The following is a 25,024-nucleotide window of genomic DNA, read 5'->3' as shown; positions in this document are numbered from 1 at the left end:
AAGACAGATTTAGAGGAATTTAATCTCTGAGGATGGTGCATCCTTTTTGGCAAAAACTTAGTTGTTAGGTATTTTCACAGCTGAGGTAGATTGATTTTTAAATCAGCAAGGCGATCAAGGGTTATGGAGAAAAGACAAGGAAGTGGATTGACAAGTGTCAGATTATCCATGATTTCATCAAATCATTGAGCAGACTTAGTGAGCTGAGTGGCTTATATTTGCTCGTGTGTTATAGTCTACGTTTAATTGAAGAAGTGCTTTCTGATGCCACCTTAGAAATGGCCTAGCTTTTATCTTTATGTAATGTCCATGTCTGAACTTTACCACCAGAGGAAATACTTTCTCTCCATCTGATGGTGGCAAGAGAACCTGGTGCAAGTAAAGACACAGGTGCCAGAGATTTAGATAATGTGAAACTTACAGAAGATCAAAAGTGCTGAGAATTCAAATGAGAATTCCTTTCCTACAGACCACTGTCACTTTAAAAGATATTGAGCAAATTTGCTATCACTTTTACTACCAGTGAGCAATAGCCATAAGCTCATCCACATCCCATAAGATATCTGATTTGTACATATTGTGACGTTGGTACAGAAACAGAATGCTTGCTCTTTGCTACTGATTCAAAGTGAAATATTAAACATCTTCATGCTGGATTTTAGGATCTATAAGTGTCTTACTTGTTACCATGCCAACAAACCACACATGCCTTTACAGCCCTTTATCACTGCTTCCTTACTATCCTTATTATTCACTAAGACAGACAGTCACAGTAAGGAAAATATATATTGCCTTATTGGTGCTACATTGAATTACAGTATTTAACTTATTAGTCCATAGCATTCTATATTCTTTTCAATTGTTAAGGAAATCAATGATGAAAATAAAACGGAATAATGCCAGCCTCCCCAGCATGTTGTAATAATTACGTACCATAATTCATTTATGCTAATACTTTCTTACACCATTTACCAACTGATGAGGCCATATAAAACAAAAATAATTGCTGCAAAGTATCCTGAAGTGCTGCTTCACACCTTCAACTCTGCACAAAACAGAAGTTGTATTTAATAAATTTACTTTTCAGCATGAAATTTTAAATTAAAATGTTAAGAAAATGACATGAACTTTAAATGTATATATCAAATAAAAACAAGAGAACCCATTGATAACTCAAGTGACATGTTTTCTATGTAGTTTATGTTCATATGATTTAGGTCAGGAAGGTCTAAGTTCAATCCATGAACAATGCTGAATTCACAAATAGATGTAAACGTGCTCCCAATTGACAGTATTGTCAAAGCAGAAACAAAGTGGAGGATAGCAAACGTTTTTCCCTTGTTTAAGAAGGGGAGTAGAGTCAACCCTGGTAATTATAGACCCGTGAGCCTTACTTCATTTGTGGGTTAAGTATTGGACAAGGTTTATAAGAGATAGGATTTATAGTGATCTCAATAGGAATAAATTGCTGAGAGATAGTCAACATTATTTTGTGAAGGGTAGGTCGTGCCTTACAGACCTTATTGAGTTCTTTGAGAAGGTGACCAAACAAGTGGATGAGAGTAAAGTCACTGATGTGATGTTTATGGATTTCAGAAAAGTGTTTGATTAGGTTCCCCATGGTAGGCTACTGCACAAAATATGTAGGCATCGGCTTGAGGGTAATTTAGCGGTTTCGATCAGAAATTGGCTAGCTGAAAGAAGGCAGAGGGTGGTGGTTGATGGGAAATGTTCATCATGGAGTTCAATTGTTAGTGGTGTACTGCGAGGATCTGTTTTGGGTCCACTGTGGTTTGTCATTTTCATAAACGACATGGATGAGTGTGTGGAAGGATGGGTTAGTAAATTTGCGGACAACATTAAGGCCGGTACAGTTGTAGATAGTCCCGATGGATGTGCTAGGTTACAGAGGGACATAGATAAGATGCAGAGCTGGGCTGAGAGGTGGAAAATGGAGTTTAATGCAGAAAAAAGTGAGGTGATTTACCTTGGAAGGAGTACAGGAGTGCTGAGTACTGGGCGAATGGTAAGATTCTTGGCGGTGTAGATAAGCAGAGAAATCTTTGTGTCCATATATGTAGATCCCTGAAAGTTGCCACCCAGGTTGACAGGGCTGTTAAGAAGGCATACGGTGTGTTAGCTTTTATTGGTAGAGGGATCGAGTTTCGGAACCATGAGGTCATGCTGCAGCTGTACAAAATTCTGGAGCGGCTGCACTTGGAGTATTGCGTACAGGTCTGGTCACTACATTATAGGAAGGATGTGGAAGTTTTGGAAAGTGTTCAGAGGAGATTTATTAGGATGTTGCCTGGTATGGAGGGACGGTCTTACGAGGAAAGATTGAGGGACCTGAAGCTATTTTCGTTAGAGAGGAGAAGGTTGAGAGGCAACTTAATTGAGACATAGCAGAGTTATATCAAGTGGACAGGTAGAGCCTTTTTCCTCAATGGTGATGGCCAGCACAAAGGAACATCGCTTCAAATTGAGGGGTGATCGATATAGGACAGATGTCAGAGGTAGTTTCTTTACTCAGACAGTAGTAGGATTTTGGAACGCACTGCCTGCAACAGTTGTAGACTCGCCAACTTTCACAGGCATGGTCATTGGATAGGTATATGGATGAGAATGGAATAATGTAGGTTAGATGGGCTTCAGATCAGTTTCACAGGTCGGAGTATCATCGAGGGCTGAAGTGCCTGGACTGCTCTGTAATGTTCTATGTTCTAAAATGAGAAAGAATTATAGAATGCTCATTACATAGAACAAAGTCTTATCTGTCCATTATGTTCCAGCAAGCTCTCTGACAGCAACCCATCTAGCTCTGTAAAAACAAAAGCTTTTCTCCAGGTTATCATTGTTTCGTTTGCTAATAACCTTTGACCGGTATCCACTGGGTCTCGATCCTTCTGATAGGAATCAGCTTTCTTTCCAACCGTGCTCTTTTATGACGTTGAGCACGTCTATTTCAAGTTTTCACTTAACCTCTGTCCTCCATGGTTACCTGGATAGGTTGTATTCAATGGCTGCAAAAGATGATGAACTTTTCTCATGAATCTTTTCTGTACAATCTCTAATTCTTTCACAATTATTCTAAAACATGGTGCCCAGAACTGGACATACAATTCACCTCCAACTGAGGTAGAACTGTGTTTTATGCGGGTTTATTATAACTTGCTTGCATATGCCCCTATTTATAATGTCTGAGATCCTTTATTCTCAACCTAGCCTGCAGCCTGTAATGATTTGCATCTACATTTAATACCAATGTTTGAATCACAAACAGACCATTCAGCTCCTCAATCCTACTCTGCTATTCAATAAGGTCATAGCTGATTAGATTTTAATCTTAAATCCACATTCCTGCTACCCCTGCTAAGTTTCCAATCCCTTGCTAACAATAATCTATCTACGTCTGCCTTAAAAAGATGTCAGTGACTCTGCATCCTCTACCTTTTTAAGAACAGCATTCTCAATGCTCAGAAAAAAAAAGGTTTGCCTAATCTCTCTTGTAAATGAATGACCCTAGATCTAGATTATCCAATAAAAGGAAACACCTCTCCACATCTACCCCAAGATTCTTCTGCTTTTGCACACCCTTTGGAATTGTACCCTGTATTTTCTGTTGCTTCTCCTCCTGTTTTCTAGCTAAATAAATCACTTTGCACTTCTCTGCATTAAATTTAACCCATCTCTAATCCAACAATTCATTCAGCCTGTGACCTCAATTTTTATCACTATCATCCTCACTGTTCACAATACTCCAAAATCCCCAGCTTTAACTCGAGGGAGGTTACTGATTTCCTTCTGACATTCTCTGGAAAGATCTCCTTAAATAACAACATTAGCAAAAAAAAATGTTAAAGCAAAAAAAATCTGTGGTTACCTATAGTCAACATCTTTGGTCACAATGTTGCTTACTCCGTAGCAGGCTAGTAAGTGCCCAATGCTGTTATCAGAGTAGTGGACACTGTTCCAACTAGGGCTACTGCTTATAATTTTCAACCTTGCAAGTTCCTACCCACATCCTAATTTTTCACATTATACTTGGGTTGGATGGAGGCAACTAAGTTGACATACCTGTCAATTTTTTGGTTCATTGGCAAGTGCTCTGCTGGAGTTGTGATGGAAATGACTGGAATTTAATTTAAACTTGAGAAAGTACCCTCAATGCAAGATTTGACTGGCTTCCAACATCTCAGAGCTCCTCCTAGAAAAATTTTAAAAACGTCTTAAATTATGCTGATTTTTCTTTTTACAGACTTAGTGTTAAACCCAAAATCCATTGAAAATGGGCACAGGAATTGCAATGCAGGATTAACCCATGAACATTTGTTCAGATTTGGACAACAGGCATATAATGCCTACTAATTTATATGATACTAGCACACAGTGCTAAATACAATATTGAGTGCTTGTCTAGGTTTCTACCAAGCTGATTCCACCTAAAACTAACATGTGCTACTTAATGTGCACCTCTTAAACAGGAGGTGCAATTGGGCTAGAGCAGGATTTGGAAGTGGCTGGAGTAGACGGTCTACAAGATGATATAGTATGATGCTAAAGGGCAGAAGACATGCTCTAAGATTTCCAATGGCAGTGCTGGAATCTTTAGTGAAAGAACTAGAGGAGAGAGATTTTCCATCCAATGCAGGCCAGGAAGGTCTTCAGTCAAATGTTATGAAGGCAAGTGAGACCAAATTGCCACTGTCAACATAAACAGTGTAACACTGAGGATCTGGATGCAGTACCTAAACATATTTAACAGATGGTCAAGGTCAGTGCGTTTAATCTTCAGGTGTTAAATCCTTATAAGTAAACCATGAGCCTCACACCTGTCCAAATTCACCATAACCTTATATTTAATTTCTCTCAGTCTGTATAAACAATGACTCACATTCATAGTTTCACTTTGCCTTCACACACGAGCACAAGCCTTACCACCCACATCTCATAGCTTACATACATTGCCAGTTATTAACCATCGTTCATCCATGACAGTCGCCTGAACAGATTGTCCAGAGGGGAGCAGCGTGGCTACATGTCCTTACAATGTTAGAAGAGATGGTTATCACTACCACAAATGCAGATGTGTCTTGGGTTGTGGCCAGTAATGGGGCTGAAACAAATAAAGATAATGACATATTGAAACATAGTACTTCTAGTTAGATCCACCCCTCTTCACCAATCCCACAATCTCTCATGACTGAAAAGCTGTATCTCTTGCTTTCCTTCACCTTAGCTCAATTAGAATGATATAACATGGAAACAGATCCATCGGTGCAACTAGTCCATGCCGACCAAGTTCCCAAACTAAACTAGTCCCACTTGCCTGCATTTGACTCATAACCCTCTAAACCTTTCCTATTCATGTACCTAACCAAATCCCTTTTAAATATTATAACTTCATCTGCTTTTATGCCTTCCTCTGGCAGTTCATTTCACATATGGGCCACTTTGTGGAAAGATTTGCCTCTCAGATCCCAAATAAATCTTTTTCCTCTCACCTTGAAAATATGCCCCTAATTTTGAACTCTCCACCCAAGGAAAGACCTTTGCTATTCACCTTATCTCTGCCCATGATTTTATAAACCTCTATAAAGTAACTCCTCAACCTCCTACGCTCCAGTGAAATAAGTCCCAACCTATCCAACCTCTCCTTATAACTTAAAGCCCCTAGAACTGGCAAAATCCTGATAAATCTTCTCTGAATCTTCTCAAATTTAATAATATCCCATTCATAGCAGGTCAACAAGAACAGTACATTGTATTCCAAAGTGGCCTCACCAATTTCCTGTACAAACTCAGCATGACGTCCGAGCCCCCACACTCAACGGTCCAAACAATGAAGGCAAGCCTGCTACATGCCTCTACCTGTGATGTAATTTTCAAAGGCCTATGTACCTGGATCCTTAGGTTACTCTCTTATTGTCAACACTACCCAAGTCCTACCCTTGTTTGTTTACCAAAATGCAATATCTCACATTTATCCAAATTGAAGTCCATCTCAATGTGCCACTCCACAGCCCATTGGCCCATTTGATTAAAATCTCTTTGTAAGCTTAGATAACCTTTTTCACTGCCAACTGTCCCATCAATTTTGGTGTAATCCGCAAACTTGCTAACCGTGCCTCCTAAATTCTTATCCAAATCATTTATATATATAAATGACAAACAAATGTATCCAGCATCAATCCCTGCAGAACACCGCTGGTCAGAGGCATCCATTATGAAAAGCAACACTCCATAACCATCCTCTGTCTCCTATCAAGCCAGTTTTGTATCCAATTGGTAAGCTCTCTCTGAATCCCATGTGATCTAACTTTACTAATTAGTCTACCATGTGAAACCTTGTCAAAGACTTTACTAAAGTCCACGTAGACAATGTTCATGTATCCTATTGCTTTTCTCCTTTCTGATAGCCAAGAATGACAATCTAGCCAGGCAGACGTACAAGACGTAGAATGTGAGATTAATAATAGGGAAATGCTTTCACTTGCTTTGACACTCACAGCCAGATAATGGTAAATAGAATAGCACAGTGGCATGATCAGCTCATTATAAGACAACATCCAGAGCAAAGGGAAAAGGTTGAGAGTCTGTCAGCCCTGTGAAAGATGCAATCACGTGAATTCTGCTGCAGAGATCTGAGATGAAGACTTCAAATTGATCCCATAGAGAAAAAGGCTGAAGTGCATGTGAAAAGAAATACTTGGCACATTGGCAGATCGGCTAGTACTTGTGTAGGGAGGTCTGACATCACCTTTTCATAGTGCTTGGAGTCCATCCATTTCAGTTTGGAACTGGTGATGACTCCATGAAAATATTGCAGGATGTGACATAAAATACCACTGCAACACAAGCACAAGTCATGCAACATTGAAGTGTTGCAGTGGGAGTTCAGATTGAGTCACACAACCTTAGTTTGCTGCCATGAAGTCTTGGGCTGCTTGCCCAGAGACAGATCGTTAATATCCTGTCTGCAAAAACCAGGGAAAAATCCAAACTGGCCATTTACCTCCCCAGAAGTGTATTTTCAATCAATGCAAAGTGTTCTCAGCAGTGTGGTCAAGTGATAATTTCTCAAATGCCATCATCATTGTTGCTCATTTCCAGATCTCATTCCAGATGTGATCCAAACAAGGACAAAACAGCTGAATTCCAAAGCTGAGGTGAAGGTAATCGTCCTGTCTTCAAGGCAAGCTTTGATCAAGTGTGGGCATCGAGAAGCCCTATGAAACTGAACTCAATGGAAATCAGGGAAAGTTCCACTGTTTGAAGTCATACCTAGCGCAAAGGTCATTGTTGGAGTCCAATCATTTGCTCTTTGCAACTGTGGAAATAAAAGGAGATATGAGAAAAATATTGGATTTTTTTTCCCTGACTCAGTGGCAAAGCTATGAATCAGCAGCTAATTAAAAACCCTGGGCATACAAGAGTAGAAACCATGCTATCAGTACTGGGGAAGAGTTCTACAATATCCACATAACAGAGTTTTTAAAGCTTATTGAGGCATTTTGAGTCCTCTATTAATGTTATGCATGAAGATTGTGTGTTCAACTGTGCAAATGAGAGAATATTGATCAAGGTGACGGATACATCCAGCTGAATCCTGAAAGTCTGGAGAACTGGAAGATGATTCCATCAGTGATCGGATTGTCTTTGTCATGAGGTCCTGTCATAAGACCACATACATTGAGAAGAGAAACATACTTTCAAGAAAGCCACTGGCAAGTACAGAAATTGAATTAGTCAACTATCAGCTAAAATGTATTTATGGGAGGAACAGATGAGATTGTGCATTGTGTCACCCATCAAGTCCACATTGACCCTCCGAAGAGCATTCCATCTAAACCCACACTCTTACTCCCATAACCCTGCATTTCCCATGGCTGACCCAGTTAGCCTGCACACCTTTGGACTGTGCGAGGAAACTGGAGCACCCAGAGGAAACCTATGCAGACACAGAGAGAATGTGCAAACCCCACACAGACAGTCACCTAAGGGTAGAATCAAACCCAGCTTCCTGGTACTTTGAGGAGGCAGTGCTAACCACTAAGCCACTGTGCTGTCGTGATGAGAGACTGTAGTGATTTGAACCAGCTGGATCTTGTTTGGGGTTGTTGATTGGCCCAGGTTAACAACCCCAAACAGGAAAGCCCTAGTTGGCCAATATAACCAGGAGAATGCTATCAGTTGAACCTTTATAAGTGGCTCCCTAAATTAATGTCTTCTGGATGCACAAATATTGATTCTCAATTGAGTTTTATTTATTGTGATTTCTCTAATAATAAATGTGAGACTTGGTGAATCAATGGCTTATAATTGCCATGGAGAACATTAATCGTATAGGCGGTAAAATATATTTTTAAAAATTTTGACCAGGAGATTAAAATCTCCTCAGTTCAGGTGATAGACTCCGATCTGGCTGGCTACAGTCAGTGCATTGTACACAAGCAAATAAAGGGTGACTTGGTTACAAGACACTGACCTCTGTGTAGTTATTTCAGTGGTGATGGGAGAAAACAGGATGTGACTGAAGGACGTTTACTTGCAACAGTCATCTTTGAGTTGGGGTAAGCATTTCTGGCATTATGCCTTTATTTGGGAAGCTTGACTCGTTTGATCCTGCTGTTAAAGACTTGGCCTAGTATGCAGAATGAATGCAATTTTTTTCTGGGCAAATTACCTTGGGGCCAAGAAAAAGCAACATGTAATCCTTCTGACTGCTTGCAGACCAGAAGCTTTTTCAGTTATAAGGGGCTTTACTTTCCCAGAGGCACCAGAGACAAAAACCTTCCAAGAGTTGAAGGAGTTGATTAAGGAATATTACAATCCCAAACCTCCTCTAATTCTGAGATGCTATTGGTTTTATTCGGCTGTTAGAAAATCCGGGAGAATCTGTATTGGGACTTGTATTGAGGTTGAGATGACTGGCAGAGGCACGTGAACAAAGAACCTTACAGCACAGGAACAGGCTCTTCAGCCCTCTAAGCCTGCACCAATCCAGATCCTCCATCTAAACCTGCCACTTATTTAAGGATCTGTATGCCTCTGCTCCTGCCCATTCATGTATCTGTCTAGATAGATATTAAATGACGCTATAGTTCCCACCACTACCACCTCCTCTGGCAAAGCATTCCAGGCACCCACTACCCTCTGCATAAAGAACTTTCCCTGTATATTTCCCCTAAACATTTCCCCCCCCTCACTTTGAACTGGTGACCCCTAGTAATTGAGTCCCCTACTCTGGGGGAAAAAGCTTCTTGCTATCCACCCTGTCTACACTGCTCATGATTTTGTAGCCTCAATCAGGTCCCCCCCCCAACCTCCATATTTCTAATGAAAACAATCCTAAACTATCAACCTTTCCTCATAGTTTGCATCCTCCATACCAGGCAACATCCTGCTGAACCTCGTCTGCACCCTCTTCAAAGCATCCACCTCCTTTCGGTAATGTGGCGACCAGGACTGTACACAGTATTCCAAATGTGGCCAAACCAAAGTCCTATACAACTGTAAAATGACGTGCTAACTCTTGTACTCAATATCCCATCCGATGAGGGAAAGCATGCAGTTTGCCTTCTTGACCACTCTATTGACCTGCGCTGCCACTTTCAAGGTACAATGGACCTGAACATCTAGATTTCTCTGTACATCAGTTTTCCCCGAGGCTTTTCTGTTTACTGTCTTATTTGGTCTTGAATTGGATCTTCCAAAATGACCTTGCATTTGCCCAGATTGAACCCCATCTGCCATTTCGCCGCCAAACTCACCAGTCTATCTATATTCTGCTGCATTGTCTGACAGTCCCCTTCACTATCTGCTACTCCACCAATCTAATGTCATCTGCATACTTGCTAATCAGATCTTGCTAATCTTCCTCCAGATCATTTATGTATATCACAGCAAGGTCCCAGCATGGATCCCTGCGGAACTGCACTGGTCACTGTTCTCTACTTTAAGAAACTCCCTTCCACTACTATTGTCTCCTGCTGCCCAGCCAGTTCTCTCTCCATCTAGCTAGTACACCTTGAATCCCACACGACTTCACTTTCTCCATCAGCCTATCATGGGTAACCTTATCAAATGCCTTACTGACGTTCATGTAGATGACTGAAGGCCTGTGACCAGTGGAATCCCACAAGGATCGGTGCCGGGTCCACTACTTTTCATCATTTATATAAATGATTTGGATGTGAGCATAAGAGCTTTAGTTAGTAAGTTTGCTGATGACACTAAAATTGGAGGTGTAGTGAAGAGCAAAGAAGGTTACCTCATTACAACAGGATCTTGATCATATGGGGAGAAAGTGAGGTCTGCAGATGCTGGAGATCAGAGATGAAAATGTGTTGCTGGAAAAGCGCAGCAGGTCAGGCAGCATCTAGGGAACAGGAGAATCGACGTTTCGGGCATTAGCCCTTCTTCAGGAATCATATGGGCCAATGAGCTGAGAAGTGGCATTGGAGTTTAATTTAGATAAATGTGAGGGGTGCTGCATTTTGGGAAAGCAAATCTTATAGCAGGACTTATACACTTAATAGTAAGGTCCTAGGGAGTATTGCTGAACAAAGAGACCTTGGAGTGCAGGTTCATAGCTCTTTGAAAGTGGAGTCACAGGGAAATAGGATAGTGAAGGCGGCATTTGGTATGCTTTTTCCTTTATTGGTCAGAGTATTGAGTACAGGAGTTGGGAGGTCATGTTGCAGCTGTACAGGATATTGGTTAGGCCACTGTTGGAATATTGCATACAATTCTGGTCTCCTTCCTATCAGATGAGGTACAGGGAGAGGTTGAATAGGCTAGGGCTGTTTTCTCTGGAGCATCAGAGGCTAAGGGGTAACCTTATAGAGATTTATAACATCATGAGGGGCATGGATTGGATAAGTAGACAAAGTCTTTTTCCTGGTGTGGAGAAAGTGCATAATTAGAGGGCATAGGTTTAGGGTGACAGGGAAAAGATATAAGAGAGACCTAAGGGGCAACTTATTCACACAGAGGGTGGTACATGTATGGAATAAGCTGCTAGAAGAAGTGGTGGATGCTAGTACAATTGCAACATTTAAAAGGCGGGAAAAGATATAAGAGAGACCTAAGGGGCAACTTATTCACACAGAGGGTGGTACATGTATGGAATAAGCTCAGAAGAAGTGGTGGATGCTAGTACAATTGCAACATTTAAAAGGCATCTGGATGGGTATATGAATAGGAGGGGTTTGGACAGATATGGGCCAGGTGCTGGCAGGTGGGACTAGATTGGGTTGGGATATTTGGTCGGCATGGACGAGTTGGACCGAAGGGTCTGTTTCCGTGCTGTACACCTCTATGACTCTAAATGATACTTACAGCCCTTCCCTCATAATCAACTTTGTCACTTCCTCAAAGACTCAATTAAGTTGGTAAGACATGACCTTCCCTGCACAAAATCATGTTGTCTTTAACTGATAAGCCCATTTTCTTCCAAATGTAAATAGATCCTATCCCTCAGTAACTTCAGCAGCTTCCCTACCACTGACATCAGGCTCACCTGTCTATAATCACCTGGGTTACCCCTGCTACCCTTCTTAGACAAGAGGGCAACATGAGCAATTCTCCAGTCCTCTGTGTTCACCTCACCTGTATTCAAGGATGCTGCAAAGATAGCTGTTAAGACCCCAGCTATTATCTTTCTTGCTTCCCTCAGAAACCTGTGATATATCCCATCTGGACCTGGGGACTTGTCCATCTGAATGCCTTTTAGAATACACAACACTTCCTCCTTCCCTATACTGACTTGACCTAGAGTAATTAAAGATCTATCCCTCACCTCAACATCCACTATGTCCCTCTCCTTTGGGACTCGACACATATCTTTCTTCCTTTGTCCCTAAATGGGCCAACCCTTTCCCTAGTTAGCCTTTTGCTCCTGATATGAATAAAAGGCTTTGGAGTTTTCCTTAATCCTGCTTGCTGAGGATATCTCATGACCCCTATTAGCCCTCTTAATTTCTCATTTCAGATTTGTCCTACATTCTCAATATTCTTCCAAAACTTTGTCTATCTTCAGTCGCCTTGACCTTATGTACGCATCCTTTTTCCTCTTGGCTGGTCTCACAATTTCACCTGTCATCAACGGTTCCCTAATCTTGCCATTTCCATCCCTCATTTTCACAATCAACCTCTCTTTAAAAGCCTCCCACATATCAAATGTGGATTTCCCTTCAAATAGCTGCTCCCAATCTACATTCCCCAGCTCCTGCCAAACTTTGGTATAGTTGGCCTTCCCTAATTTAGCACTCTTCCTTTAGGAGCACACTCTTAGTTCATGAGTATTCGAAAACTTATGGAATTGTGATCACTATTCCCAAAGTAATCCCCTACTGAAAATTCAACCACCTGGCCAGGTTCATTCCCCAACACCAGGTCCAGTATGGCCCCTTCCTGAGTTGGACTATTTACATACTGCTCTCCTGGATGCTCCTTACAAATTCTGCTCCAACCAGACCTCTAATACTAAGTGAATCCCAGTCAAAGTGGGAAAAATAAACTCTATCACCACCACCCTGTTGTTCCTACATCTTTCTCTGATGTCTCTACATATTTGTACCTCTATCTTATGTTTGCTGCTGGGAGGCCTGTAGTACAATCCCAAAATTGTTACTGCACCTACCCTCTGGGCTCTGCCCATATTGCCTCACTGCTCGAGTTCTCCATAGTGCCCTCCTTCAGCGCAGCTGTGATATCTTCTTTGACCAATAATGCAACTCCTCGGCCCCTTTTACCTCCATCTCTATCCTGCTTGAAGCATCAATATCCTGGGATATTTAGTTGCCAATCTTGCCCTTTCCTCAATTAAGTCCAAGTAATAGCTATAACATCATGCTCCCAGGTACTAATCCAAACTCTAAATTCATCTGCCTTACCTGCTGTACTTCTTACATTATAACAAATGCACCTCAGATCACCAGTCCCTCTGTGTTCATCCTCCACTTCCTGCCTACTCTTCCCACTAGTCACGCTGACTTCATTAACTAGGTCCTTACAGGCTTTAGTTACTACCTCCTTACTGTCCACTAACCTCCTCATATGGTTCCCATCCCCCAGCACATTAGTTTAAACCCTGCCCAACAACGTTAGAAAAAGCACCCCCAAGGACATTGGTTCCGGTCTGGGCCAGGTGTAAGCCATCCAATTTGTAATAGTTCTACCTCCCTCAGAACCAGTCCCAATGTCCCAAAAATCTGAACCCCTCCCTCCTGCATCATCTCTCAAGCCACGCATTTTATCCCGATTATTCAATCATTCCTATTCTGACTAGCACGTAGCACTGGTAGCAATCCTGAGATTACTACCTCCGAGGTCCTACTTTTTAAAACTTGTTTCCTAAACTCCCTAAATTCTTCTTTTAGGATCGCATCCCATTTTTTAACCTATATCACTGGTGCCTACATGCACCATGACAACTGTCTCTTCACCCTCCTCGAGAATATTATGCAGTCAATCTGAGACATTCCTGACCAGGGTATTTGGGAGGCAACATACCATTCAGGAATCTCATTTTCGATCACAGAAGCACCTGTCTATTCCCCTTACAAATGAATTCCCTTTGACTATTCCCCTTCCACTATTTCCTGACCTTCTGTACAGAGCAAAGCCAGCCACAGTGCCAGGAACTTGACTACTGCTGCCTTCCCTGGTGAGCCATCTCCCCCAGCAGTATCCAAAGCGGTATACCTGTTTTGGACAGAGATGACCACAGGGGACACCTGCACTGCCTTCCTGTTCTTTCTCTGCCTTTTGGTCACTTATTCCCTTTCTCCCTCAGCAATCCTAATCTGTGGTGTGACCAATTCACTAAGCGTGCTATCCACGACCCCCTCAGCATCGCTCTAAAGTGAGTCCATCCACAGCTCCAGAGCCGTCATGCAGTACAACAAGAGCTGCAACTGGACTTTTCTTGCACGTGAAGGAGCCAGGGACATCAGCTGTGTCCTTGAGCTTCCACATTGAGGAAGAGGAGCATAACATAGGTCCAAGATCTCCTGCCATTTTTAATCTTAAGCTTTACCTAAATTAAGACTAAAGTTACGAAAAAGGGAAGAAGTTTTTTTTTAAACCAATCACAAAATAAAATTTAAAAAAACAGAAAATCCTTACCTTATCAACATACCAGAGTCCCCTTTTTGGTTAGAGGAGGAGGGCGGAGACACCACACTGTCCAAATATATCAGCTTTTTAAACTGTTTGTTTGCCTTCCTGGCAGATTCCTGGTCTGCATTCTCTCTGGCCTCGCTGTAATTAAAATGGAGGCCACAGACTCCCAAGGTGAGCTTTTTAAATGGTTAGCTTAGCTTCCAGGCAGCCCCCTGGACCTCGTTCTCTCCGCCCTTGCTGCAATGTGATTTTGGGTTAACATTGAATTAGATGCTGAAAGACCATTTGGTATGTGGGATTAATAGCGTAACCATGCAGAAGCACCTACTAACTGAAGACAGGTGGACTTCAAACAGGCATGACACTGGCTTTGTCATGAGAAAATGCGGCAAGTGGAGCATGGGAGCTACAGGGCATCCCAGTGGAAGTCGACTCCCTCACCCATCTAACTGAGCTTGGGGAAGACCACGTGAGCGTAGGCAATCACAGAGCCTCACTCAGGGCATGTCCTGAGCCGAGGGACCCCAGGCAAGCCCACAACAAAGCTGAGCCTTGGCCAAGTGGCTAAAAGGTTCTTCAGGATCTGAACTGGCAAGCCATTGTAGTTGCTGTTGGTTTACAGACTCAAAACAGCAAAGGAGTCAAAGAACAAAGAAAAGTACAGCATAGGAACAGGCCTTTCAACCTTCCAAGCCTGAGCTGATCCAGATCCTCTATCTAAACCTGTCACCTATTTTCTAAGGATCTGTATCTCTCTGCTCCCTGCCCATTTGTGTATCTGTCTAGATACATCTTAAATGACACTATTGTGCCCACCTTTACCACCTCCACTGGCAATGCATTCCAGGCGCCCTCTGCATAAAAATCTTTCCATGCATATCTCCATTAAGCTTTTTCCCTCTCACCTTGAACTGGTGACCCCTAGTAATGGAGTCCCCCACTGTGGGGAAAAAGCTTCTTGCTATCCACCTGGTCTGTACTTCTCATGATTTTGTAGACCTCAATCAGGTCCTCCCTCAACCTCCATCTTTCTAATGAAAATAATCCTAATCTATTCAACTTCTCTTCATAGCTAGCACACTCCATACCAGGCAACTTCCTGATGAACCTCCTCTGTACCCTCTCTAAAGCATCCGCATCCTTTTGGTAACATGGTCACCAGAACTGTAAGAAGTATTCCAAAGTCTTATACAACTATAGCATGACCTGCCAACACTTGTACTCAATACCCTGTCTGATGAAGGAAAGCATGCCGTATGGCTTCTTGACCACTATCGATCTGCATTGACACCTTCAGGGTACAATGGACTTGAACACCCAGATCTCTTTGTACATCAGTTTTCCCTGGAGCTTTACCATTTACTGTCTCATTTGCTCTTGAATTGGATCTTCCAAAATGACCTCATATTTGCTAGGATTGAACTCCATCTGCCATTTCTTCGCCCAACTTTCCAGTCTATCTATATTCTGCATTCTCTGACAGTCCCCTTCACTATCTGCTACTTCACAACTTAATGTCATCTGCAAACTTACTAATCAGACCACCTATACCTTCGTACAAGTCATTTATGTAAATCACAAACAACAGTGGTCCCAAAACGGATCCATGTGAAACACCACTGGTCACAGTTCTCCATTTTGAGAAACTCCCTTCCGCTACTACTGTCTTCTGCTGCCCAGTCAGATCTCTATCCATCTAGCTAGTACACCCTGGATCCCATGTGACTTCACTTTCTCCATCAGCCTACCATGGGGAACCTTATCAAACACCTTACTGAGGTCCATGTATGTGACTTCTACAGCCCTTCCCTCATCAAACAACTTTGAGGAAGTGACAAAGAATTCTGTTAAGTTTCTAAGACATGACCTTCCCTGCACAAAACCATGTTGTCACTGATAAGCCCATTTTCTTCTAAATGTAAATAGATCCTATCCCTCAGTATCTTCAGCAGTTTTCCTACCACTGACGTCAGGCTCATCAGTTTATAACAACCTTCATTATCCCATTCTTAAACAAGAGGACAATTCTCCAGTCCTCTGAGACCTCACCTGTGTTCAAGATAGTTGTTAAGGCCCCAATTATTTCCTCTTGCTTCCCTCAGTAATTGAGACATATCCCATCTGGACCTCGGGACTTGTGCACCTTAAAGCCTTTTAGAATACCCAACACTTCCTCCTTCCTTATGCCGAATTGACCTAGAGTAATCAAACATCTATCCCTAAACTCAACATGTCCCTCTACTCAGTGAATACCGACGCAAAGTACTCATTAAGAATCTCACCCATTTTCTCTGACTCCATGCATAACTTTCCTCTTCTGTCCTTGAGTGGGCCAACCCTTTCTTTAGTTATCCTCTTGCTTCTTATATACGAATAAAAGGCTTTGGGATTTTCCTTAACCTTGTTTGCTAAGACCTGACTTGAGTAAGAAAACTCTCAGGCCAGTACCTAGGAGAGTGCCTTTTACACTTGGGTTGGAACAATTAAATTGTTCAGTGACATCTAAATCATAACTGATTAAGATTAACGTTTGGTTAAAATGGTAACCCAGTTCCCATGGAGTCAATACCAGTGCAGCTATATCGGTTACAGAATCTGTTTTTAACAAGATTTCCTTTGGACTCAACCCTTATGTTTGCAGAAGACCTCAACCAGACTGAGAACATAACTAGGGAACTATTGCAGATTAAGGATATGACTTCAATTCCAATCTCCTATGAAAAGTAATTGGTGCAGTTACCTCTAATGGTAGTAAAAGGCTTGAGCCTGTTGAAATGAAATGGTTGAGAAAGATTCACTTGGATTGGCTGAACATTTTTCAATTTGGAAATGACAGCCTTAGTGAAGGGCCACTGAAATATCCAGGAGTATTTCAGGAATGGCTTGGGACTATCAAAGGGGCCAACGCCACTTTATATATTGATTAGGAAGCAATTCTGAGATTTTACAAGGCCCACCCAGTGCCATTTGCCTTACGAACAAAAGTAGAGGCAGAAATCAGGAGGCTGGACAGTGAAGGAATCTTTAAACCAGTGCAGTTTGCAGAATGGGCAATTAAGTTGTACCAATTAAGACGACTGATGGCTGAGTTTGTCTTTCTGGGGATTTTAAGCAAACAGTAAACTGCATCTCACAGCTGGATAAATACCCAATCCCTGGTAGAGAGGACTTATACAAAAGTTAGCGGGGGCACTGTCCTTTATGAAGTCGAACATGAGCCACGCCTACCTGCAATTGCAACTGGATGAAGAGTACCAGACGTATGCTACAATTAACACCCATAAAGGTTTCTATAAAATGTACAAGACCGCCAGTTAGGATATCAGCCTGCACCCTTTTCAGCAGACCATGGAGAACATTTTAAAGGGTTGCCATTTATTTGGATGGTGCACTAATAACTAATAACAGAAGACCAATAAAGAGCTCTTGGAGAACTTGTACATAGTGCTTAAACATTTCACTCAGGCGGGCATATGCTTTTGAAGGGAAATAAATGTCTTCCAGGTGCCTCAAGTGACCTACCTGGATTACAGAGTTGACAAAACCAAATTATATCCATTGGAAGAGAAAGTGAGGGCAATCAAAGGAGCCCTAGCTCCCAAGTCTATACTTGAGTTAGGTCTTTCTTTGGGTTAGCGATTATGGAAAATTCATATGTAAGCTGGCCTCCACCTTGGCACACATTTGCTATTGAAAAACATTCAGCATTGAAAATGGTCTAGCATTGAAAATGGTCATGTACCAAAGAGGTAGCCTTCAAGGAAATAAATAAAGCAGCTATCGTCATCTAAGGTGTTGGCCCACAATGATCTGAAGCGAGAGGCACAGCTGACATGCAATGCCTCCCTGTGTGGTACTGGGATAGTGTTAGCTCACTGGTAGCCCAAAGAGGGCGGATTGCCCGATAGCATATGCTTCCCAGACTTTGGCTGGTACAAACACAAATATGAGCAGATAGAGAAGGAAGTTTTGGCAGTCATCTTTGGTTTGAGGAAGTTCCATCAGTACCTTTATGGATGGGACTTTGTCATAGTAACAGATTACAAACGCCTGCTAGGGCTACTGAAAGAAGACAAGGCGGTCCCACCCAACTTTTCTGGTAGAAATCAGCATTGGGCCTTTATTCTCAGTGCACATAAGTACAAATTAGAACGCTGTCCAGGAAGCCAAGTGGCTAATGTGGGTGCCTTGAGCTGACTGCTACTGGCAGATACCTCATGCTGGTGCCTCCCAGAAAGTCTAATTTGGTCTTAAACTGCCTGGACACCCTTCCAGTCACCACTGACAATATCTGAATGTGGAAACAAAGATCCTGTTGAAGCAAAGTTAAAACAGCTAGTGGTAATGGAGGAAACAATAGGGCCATCACAACCAGGATTGAAACCTTTCTGGACCTGGCAAGACCAGATCGCCGTAGAGGATGGCATGTTACTGTGGGGAGCAAGGGTGTTCCAGGTACATGTTGCCACCTTACACTGGCTGAACTCCCCAGGGTTTCCAAGATGAAGAGATGGAAATGTGTTGCTGGAAAAGCTTTCCAAGATGAAGATGCCAGTAAGAAACTTTGGTGGTCAGGGTTGGACACCGACATAGCTATGTTGTGGGGCAGAGCCCAGAGTTCCAACAGGGACTAAAGTTGCCACCAGCAGTGCCCCCAAATTTGTGAAAATTGCTGGGTAAATCCTGGACTCTGTTGCATGTTGACATTGCTGGTCCTTCCATGGGCTCAATGTTCCTGGCCATCATGGAATCCCATTCAAAATGGTTGGATGCGCATTAAGTTCATTCAGCAAACTCAGGAATGACGATTGAGAGGCTGCAAGCATGGTCAGCGATACATGGACTCCTGGAAGTATTGGTCACAGACAATGGGACGTCATTTACCAGCAGGGAATTCGAACATTTCCTAAAGTCAACTTGCATTTGGCTAATATGGACAGCTCCACACCATCCAATGTCCAATGGTCTAGCAGAAGGTATGGTCCAAACATTGAAGGCAGGCTTGAGAATGCAGTGTGGAGTGCCACTTGATACGAAACTGTCCCAGTTTCTGTTCGATTATAGGACCACCCCATGTGCAACAGCAGGGATAACTCCAGCAGAGTTGCTAATGGGGAGAAAACTCCAATAGGTTAAAGCTGAAATTCCCAGACCTGGGGGATAGGGTGAAACAGCAGTAGGAATGCCAATGCCAGCCACATTCCACCTCTAAGCGAGAGTGACAATTTAATTCAGGGGACAGAGTTTGATGCCAGAATCATGGAAATGGCCCTGAATGGGTACAAGGAGGGGTTGATGTGGGGTCAGGTCCCATGACTTACAAAGCTGGGGTCCCGACCAAACACATGATCACCTGAAACCTGTTACCCTGCAAACAGCACAGAAGCAAAACATACCTGGCCCCTCAACAGCCAGAAGGCCTGTCAGAAACTGTAGGTTCTTCCCCTCTGCCTAGCATAGAGGAAAACCTCAGAGTCCAAGATGGATGCAGTCTCAATACCATTACTGCCAGAAGAGAACAAAACTCTCCTGAGATGCTCTGGCCACAAGAGCTAGACTACAGTCTGGTATATGCCACCTGTGTCAGAGGAACTGGAGCTGGGGTGAAAATGTTGTAAGAAAAGCCACAAAAGAAAGCTCAGGCCAACATCCCTGGAGTTGGGGGGGGGAGATGGTTGAGGGAAGTAGTGATTGGATCCAGCTGGATCTTTTTGACTAAAGGATCCTTCATTGGTCCAAGTTAACAATCCCAATCAGGAAAGCCCTGGCTGACTAATATAACCAGGACATAAATAAACAAAAGAGAAAAATGAGTAAAAGAAAAATACAATTGAGGAGATCAGAATTTCCTCAATTCAGGGGACTGACTCCAAGCTGGGTGGGCACAGCCAGTGTTACTGCTGTGAGGAGGAAGACTTGTTGCCTTTTCATTTTGTTTTTCCTTTTGGACTGTGTGAACTGCTGTTGTTGTTGCTGCTGCTACTACTACTACTGCCTGGATCTACCCAACTCTGCTATTGCAGCCTGGGCCTCCCCAGATTCACTGTTACCTGGGCCTGTCTCCACTGTTGTTGCCTGGGCCTCACCAAATTCTGGACTGTTGCCACTACTGCCTGGGCCTTCTAGAATCGGGATCGCCTTATTACTTGATGTCCACACAGAAGATGACCATCTGAGGCTGTCCAGCAGTGCACCATGGGGAGCCCTAAAATGGCAGGCCCTAGCCAAAGTAGCCAATGCCTTAGACTCAGCTGCTCCTGCCCCAGCTATCCTGCAGTAGCTGGGTCCTGGGCAGAAAGCTAGGCCCCTACCTTACCCATTGTCACCTGATATCCTAGGGTGGGACAGGAAGTGACACAGCCAGCTTACCACACCTACTGCTTTCCCCTAGCCCCTAATCATGTTCCTGATGACACTGGGGGGAGGAGCCTCAGACCCCATGACCTCCAGGGTGGATGTCTACAAAGGTCATTGTCTCCTCAGGGAAGAAGTGCTGCTCCCTGTAGGGAGAGGTCTTCCCTGTGGTGCTGTCTGTTCCTGAGAGTGAGCCTGAGGCAAATCCTCCTGTATCATGGCCTGACCTTCCTAGAGCCCTAGGTCTTTCTGCTGCCACCATTTCAGAGGAGGGTTCAGGCTCTGGTGGACACTGGAGATGATGTGGAGTCTTTCTCCAGTGAAGTTTTTGACTCCCAGGTACCCCCCCCCCACCCCCCCCCCCCTGTGCTCCCCCTCACACTCTCTGAGAACTTCAGGAATTTATTGAGGAAACTTGCAGTTGCCTGTATAGAGCCCAACTGCCACTTGACCGCTGGAGCTCCTGGGCTGGACATTAATGAGCAAAAGTATGTCAGGAGCTTTTTGCACACCTCCCTTGTCCTCTCAGTGAGAATACGTGTATTTGGTTTTGGGGGTGGTTGTGCACTACTGCTGACAATGAAGACTACCAGAGCCAGCCTCAACATCAACGGCAGCTGCGAGTCACAGTGCAGATTCCAGACTCTCTTGGCCCTTCAGGACAGGAGATATGTGGTGTGCTTCCTGCAAGAAACCCACTGGGAAACGAAGCCACCTGGCACGGGGGAGTCTACAGGAGTCACCTCACCTGCAGATCTGGCGGGGTGACTACCTTGTTGGCCTCGTATTTTCAGCTGGAGATCTTGGGGGTCAGGGAGCCTGTGGCAGGCTATTTACTTCACTTGATGGTTCGGCGGGGGGTGGCATGGTGCTTCCCTTAGTGAACATTTACACTCCAACCATCAGACCAAGGCAAACACGCTTCTATGGAAAAGTGTCTGCTCACCTCTCCTCCATCGACAAAGGCCTGTGGGTTGTCCTCGGGAGACTTTAACTGCATCCCTGAGGACAGAGACCACGGTGGTGCCTGGTCTGGTTTGGTGTCAGGGAGGCGGTTGGGTGTTTTGGTCAAGTCCTTCGATCTGCTGGACATCTGGCAGAATCTCCATCCTGACTCCCTCGCTTTCACCTTCGTGAGGCCTGGAGTCGGAGTGTCCAGAATCGACCGCCTGTACATTTCGCGAGCGTATGCCTCCTGCTTTCCGATGGTCTCCATGCAGCAGGTGCCGTGTACAGGCCATCACCTGGTGTGGGCGAAGCTCCTGCCATTCGGCGCCGGCTCGGGTCCATGTACTGGCACGTTGACAACCTGCTGCTGGAGGATGAGTCGTTCTGGGAGTCATTTCGTCACTTCTGGGCCGGCTGGAGAAGGAATCGGGGATGCTTCCCCTCCCTGAGGCTGTGGTGGAACGTGGGCGAGGCTCACATCCGCGTTTTCTGTCAGGAGTACAGGAGGGGGTCGACAAAGAAGTGAAAATCCAGGATTGAAGAGTTGGAGAAGGAGGTGTTCGATCTGAAGTCATGTCTCAGTCAGCCTGATGTGGACCCGGCCCTATAGGGGGTGTGCGAAGAGAAGAAGGCCACACTCCGAGTCCTGCAGCTTGTCGGGTCCCGGGGCGTGTACGTGAGGTCGTGGATCCAGCTCCTCCAAGACCTGGACTGCAGCTCCCCCTTCTTCTACTCGCTGGATAAAAGGCATGGCACCTGTCAGTAGCTCCTGGTGCTGCTGGCCGACAGTGGGTCCCTTGTCTTGGATCTGGATGGTGTCCCTCCTATTACATGGTGCTGTTCTCTCTGGATCCATCCAGCGATGATGTCCAGAGTTCTGTAGGCGGACCTGCCACCGCTCCGCCCAGAGGATGCCAGAAGGCTCAATGTTCCCGTCACTCTTGAGGAGCTGACCGCCTCTCGAGGGGTGGGTCCCCTGGACTTGATGAGCTGTGAGGTGAGCATTTCCTGCAGACTGGAATGGACTCTGTCTTTGGGAGTGGACTGAGCCCCTCTGAGGTAATTGCACCTTTACAATGAGCTGTATTTCTGAGAGAGTCCTGGTCCTCTGTGGATGGACCAGGGCTCTATAGAGACTGAACATCTGTGTGTGCGCTGTGGGGTGTGCATTTGCTGCCTTCAGGAGTGGACTCTGGACTCTGCATTTTTTTTTTCTTCTTGTTAGTTAGGGGTGACCTTATAGAGATTTACAAAATTGAGGGGCATGGATAGGGTAAATAGGCAAAGTCTTTTCCCTGGGATCGGGGAGTCCAGAACTAGAGGGCATAGGTTTAGGGTGAGAGGGGAAAAATATAAGAGACCTACGGGGCAACGTTTTCACGGAGGGTGGTATGTATATGGAATGAGATGCCAGAGGAAGTAGGTGGAGGCTGGTACAATTGCAACATTTAAGAGGCATTTGGATGGGTATATGAATAGGAAGGGTTTGGAGGGCTATGGGCCGGGTGCTGGCAGGTGGGACTAGATTCGATTGGGATATCTGGTCGGCATGGATGGATTGGACCGAAGGGTCTGTTTTAGATGCTGTACATCTCTATGACCTGCACTGTCTCGTGTGTCCCTGGGTCAGACAGGTCTTACTGTGAGCCGGGAGGGTCATAGCTCTTCTATAAGCTATCACTCTGAGAACCGGAGGTTGGGTAGGCTGTCCTGAAAGCTGTCGTCCCGAGGAAAGCGTGGGACGGGCTGTCCTAGAGGTGGCCTGAAGATGTGACAGGGCAGACCGAGAGCCAGATGGTGCGTAACGGTGGACAAAGAACCAGAAGGCGGGTAGGCCATCCTCAAACCTGTCACCCCAGGAAGGTACTGGGACGGGCTGTCCTAGAGGTGGCCGGAAGGCAGGGCGGGGCAGTTAGGGAAGCCAGAAGGTGGGTAGGCTGTTCTGATTGCCGTTGTCCATGGGGAGGAATGGGACGGGCTGTCCTTGAGGTGGCTGGAAGGTGTGTCCGAGCAGGCTGAGAGCCAGAAGGGACATGGGGCAGGCTGCCTCATGGCCAGAATGTGGGAGGGGTGGGTGGTTTGCTGGGTTGGTGGGGGTGGGGGCAGGGGTCTGTGTTCAATGCACTGTTTAATTGTTTGTTTGGTTGGACTGTCTTCTATGAATTTTTGTTACTGTTTCCTTTTTGATGACTGAAGGTGCGATTTTAAGGTTTGTCCTCCTTTCCATGTTAATGGATTGCATGGTGGGGTTTGGGGTTTGGCCTTGCTGACCCTTCCCCTGTGGACCGCTGCTTATTGTTTACTGTTAACTGCTTGTAACTTGTGCCATTTCGTAAGTTTTTTTTTAAAAAAAACAAAAACCAGGAGATAAATTTTTTTAAAAATGAGTAAAATAAAAATATTAACAGGAGATTAGAATCTCCTCAGTTCAGGGGTCTGACTCCGAGCTGGCTGGCCACAGCCAGTGCACAAGTAAATACAGGGTGACTGGGTGACGGGATACCAGCTTTTGTGCAGAAACCCAGACTGAATGAGAATAACGTTCAAAAAGGGAAAAAAAAATTGCAAAAAAGCCAGCAGAAAAACCCAGGCCATAAAGCAGAATGGAAATATTGTCGGAGATGTCATGAAAGCTAAGAGGAAACATTTCCGGCTTAGGAAGCAATGCTACATCTGTAAGAAGCTGAACCACTCTAAATGCAAGTGATGAATGAGAAAGAAACAAAACTAATTGCTGAGGAGATGACAACCAACGATGCCGATGAATGCCTGTATAACAATCAACAGGTTGGTACATCAGCTCTAAAAGTAATAAATGTTTTTGAGTCTGTTTGAGCGGTGACAGGAGATGGACAGCATCAAATGAATGTCAAGTGTCAAATATTCAACAGTGCTTCAAGATGCATTGTGAGCTTTGCAGATGTGTGTAAAGTGGCTCAAGATAGTGATCTAAAAATAAAACCTTCAAAAGTAAGGCTGAAGATATTCAGGTAGTTATGGGATAATGCGCATTTCGGCAATGTGATTCGGCTATAAACTTGTTGAAGAATTAGGGAACAATATTTTCAAGAACGCTTCCCTCTGTTTGCAATAGTGCAATTCCAGTGGGGATCAGTTCATGTGCTTCACTCTGCACATGTGCCAATGTCAGCACCAGTCTTCGTGTGTACTGCACATGTGCCGATGTCAGCTGCTGACAGAGCAGCTTTCTGTAAGACGTACTGTACAGAGAAGCGTTCTTACATTTAAAAAATGTACTGTATAAATTTGCTTTTGCTTTGTTAATAAATATGATTTCAACCTTCATTCAGTCTGTTATACTTTTGTGTGATTTATGAGCGATCGTGAGTCATGTTGTTTTGCTAACCTGTCCCTAAACCCACTTTTCCCATAGGCCCAACTTCTGATATTAAGCAATTTTTCTGTTAAGCAAGGTTCCATTGGAATGCAAATACAGCATTATAGGCAAACTCCCTGTATCTATGGTTCACTTTTATTTTTGCCTATGCTCCTGTAATGTATTTTGGTTGAAAAGTGTGTTGCTGGAAAAGCACAGCAGGTCAGGCAGCATCTGAAGAGCAGGAGCATCAAC

The 25,024-nt window shown here is 44.1% G+C and overlaps 1 long non-coding RNA gene across 1 annotated transcript; it reads right to left on the bottom strand.

Moving 5' to 3' along the window:
* Window positions 1–4,853: 4,853 nt before the first annotated feature.
* Window positions 4,854–20,422, bottom strand: LOC122549737. The gene is made up of 3 exons (XR_006311651.1): window positions 20,181–20,422; window positions 6,510–7,330; window positions 4,854–5,116 (listed from the first exon to the last, which is right to left on the bottom strand). It is a non-coding gene; the product is annotated as an uncharacterized LOC122549737 (long non-coding RNA).
* Window positions 20,423–25,024: the final 4,602 nt, after the last annotated feature.

This window comes from Chiloscyllium plagiosum, chromosome 5 (genome assembly GCF_004010195.1).
Source record: "Chiloscyllium plagiosum isolate BGI_BamShark_2017 chromosome 5, ASM401019v2, whole genome shotgun sequence".
NCBI classification, from domain to species: Eukaryota; Metazoa; Chordata; class Chondrichthyes; order Orectolobiformes; family Hemiscylliidae; genus Chiloscyllium; species Chiloscyllium plagiosum.
The sequence above is the reverse complement of the archived record's forward strand: the minus strand, read 5'-3'. Positions and strand labels throughout refer to the sequence as shown.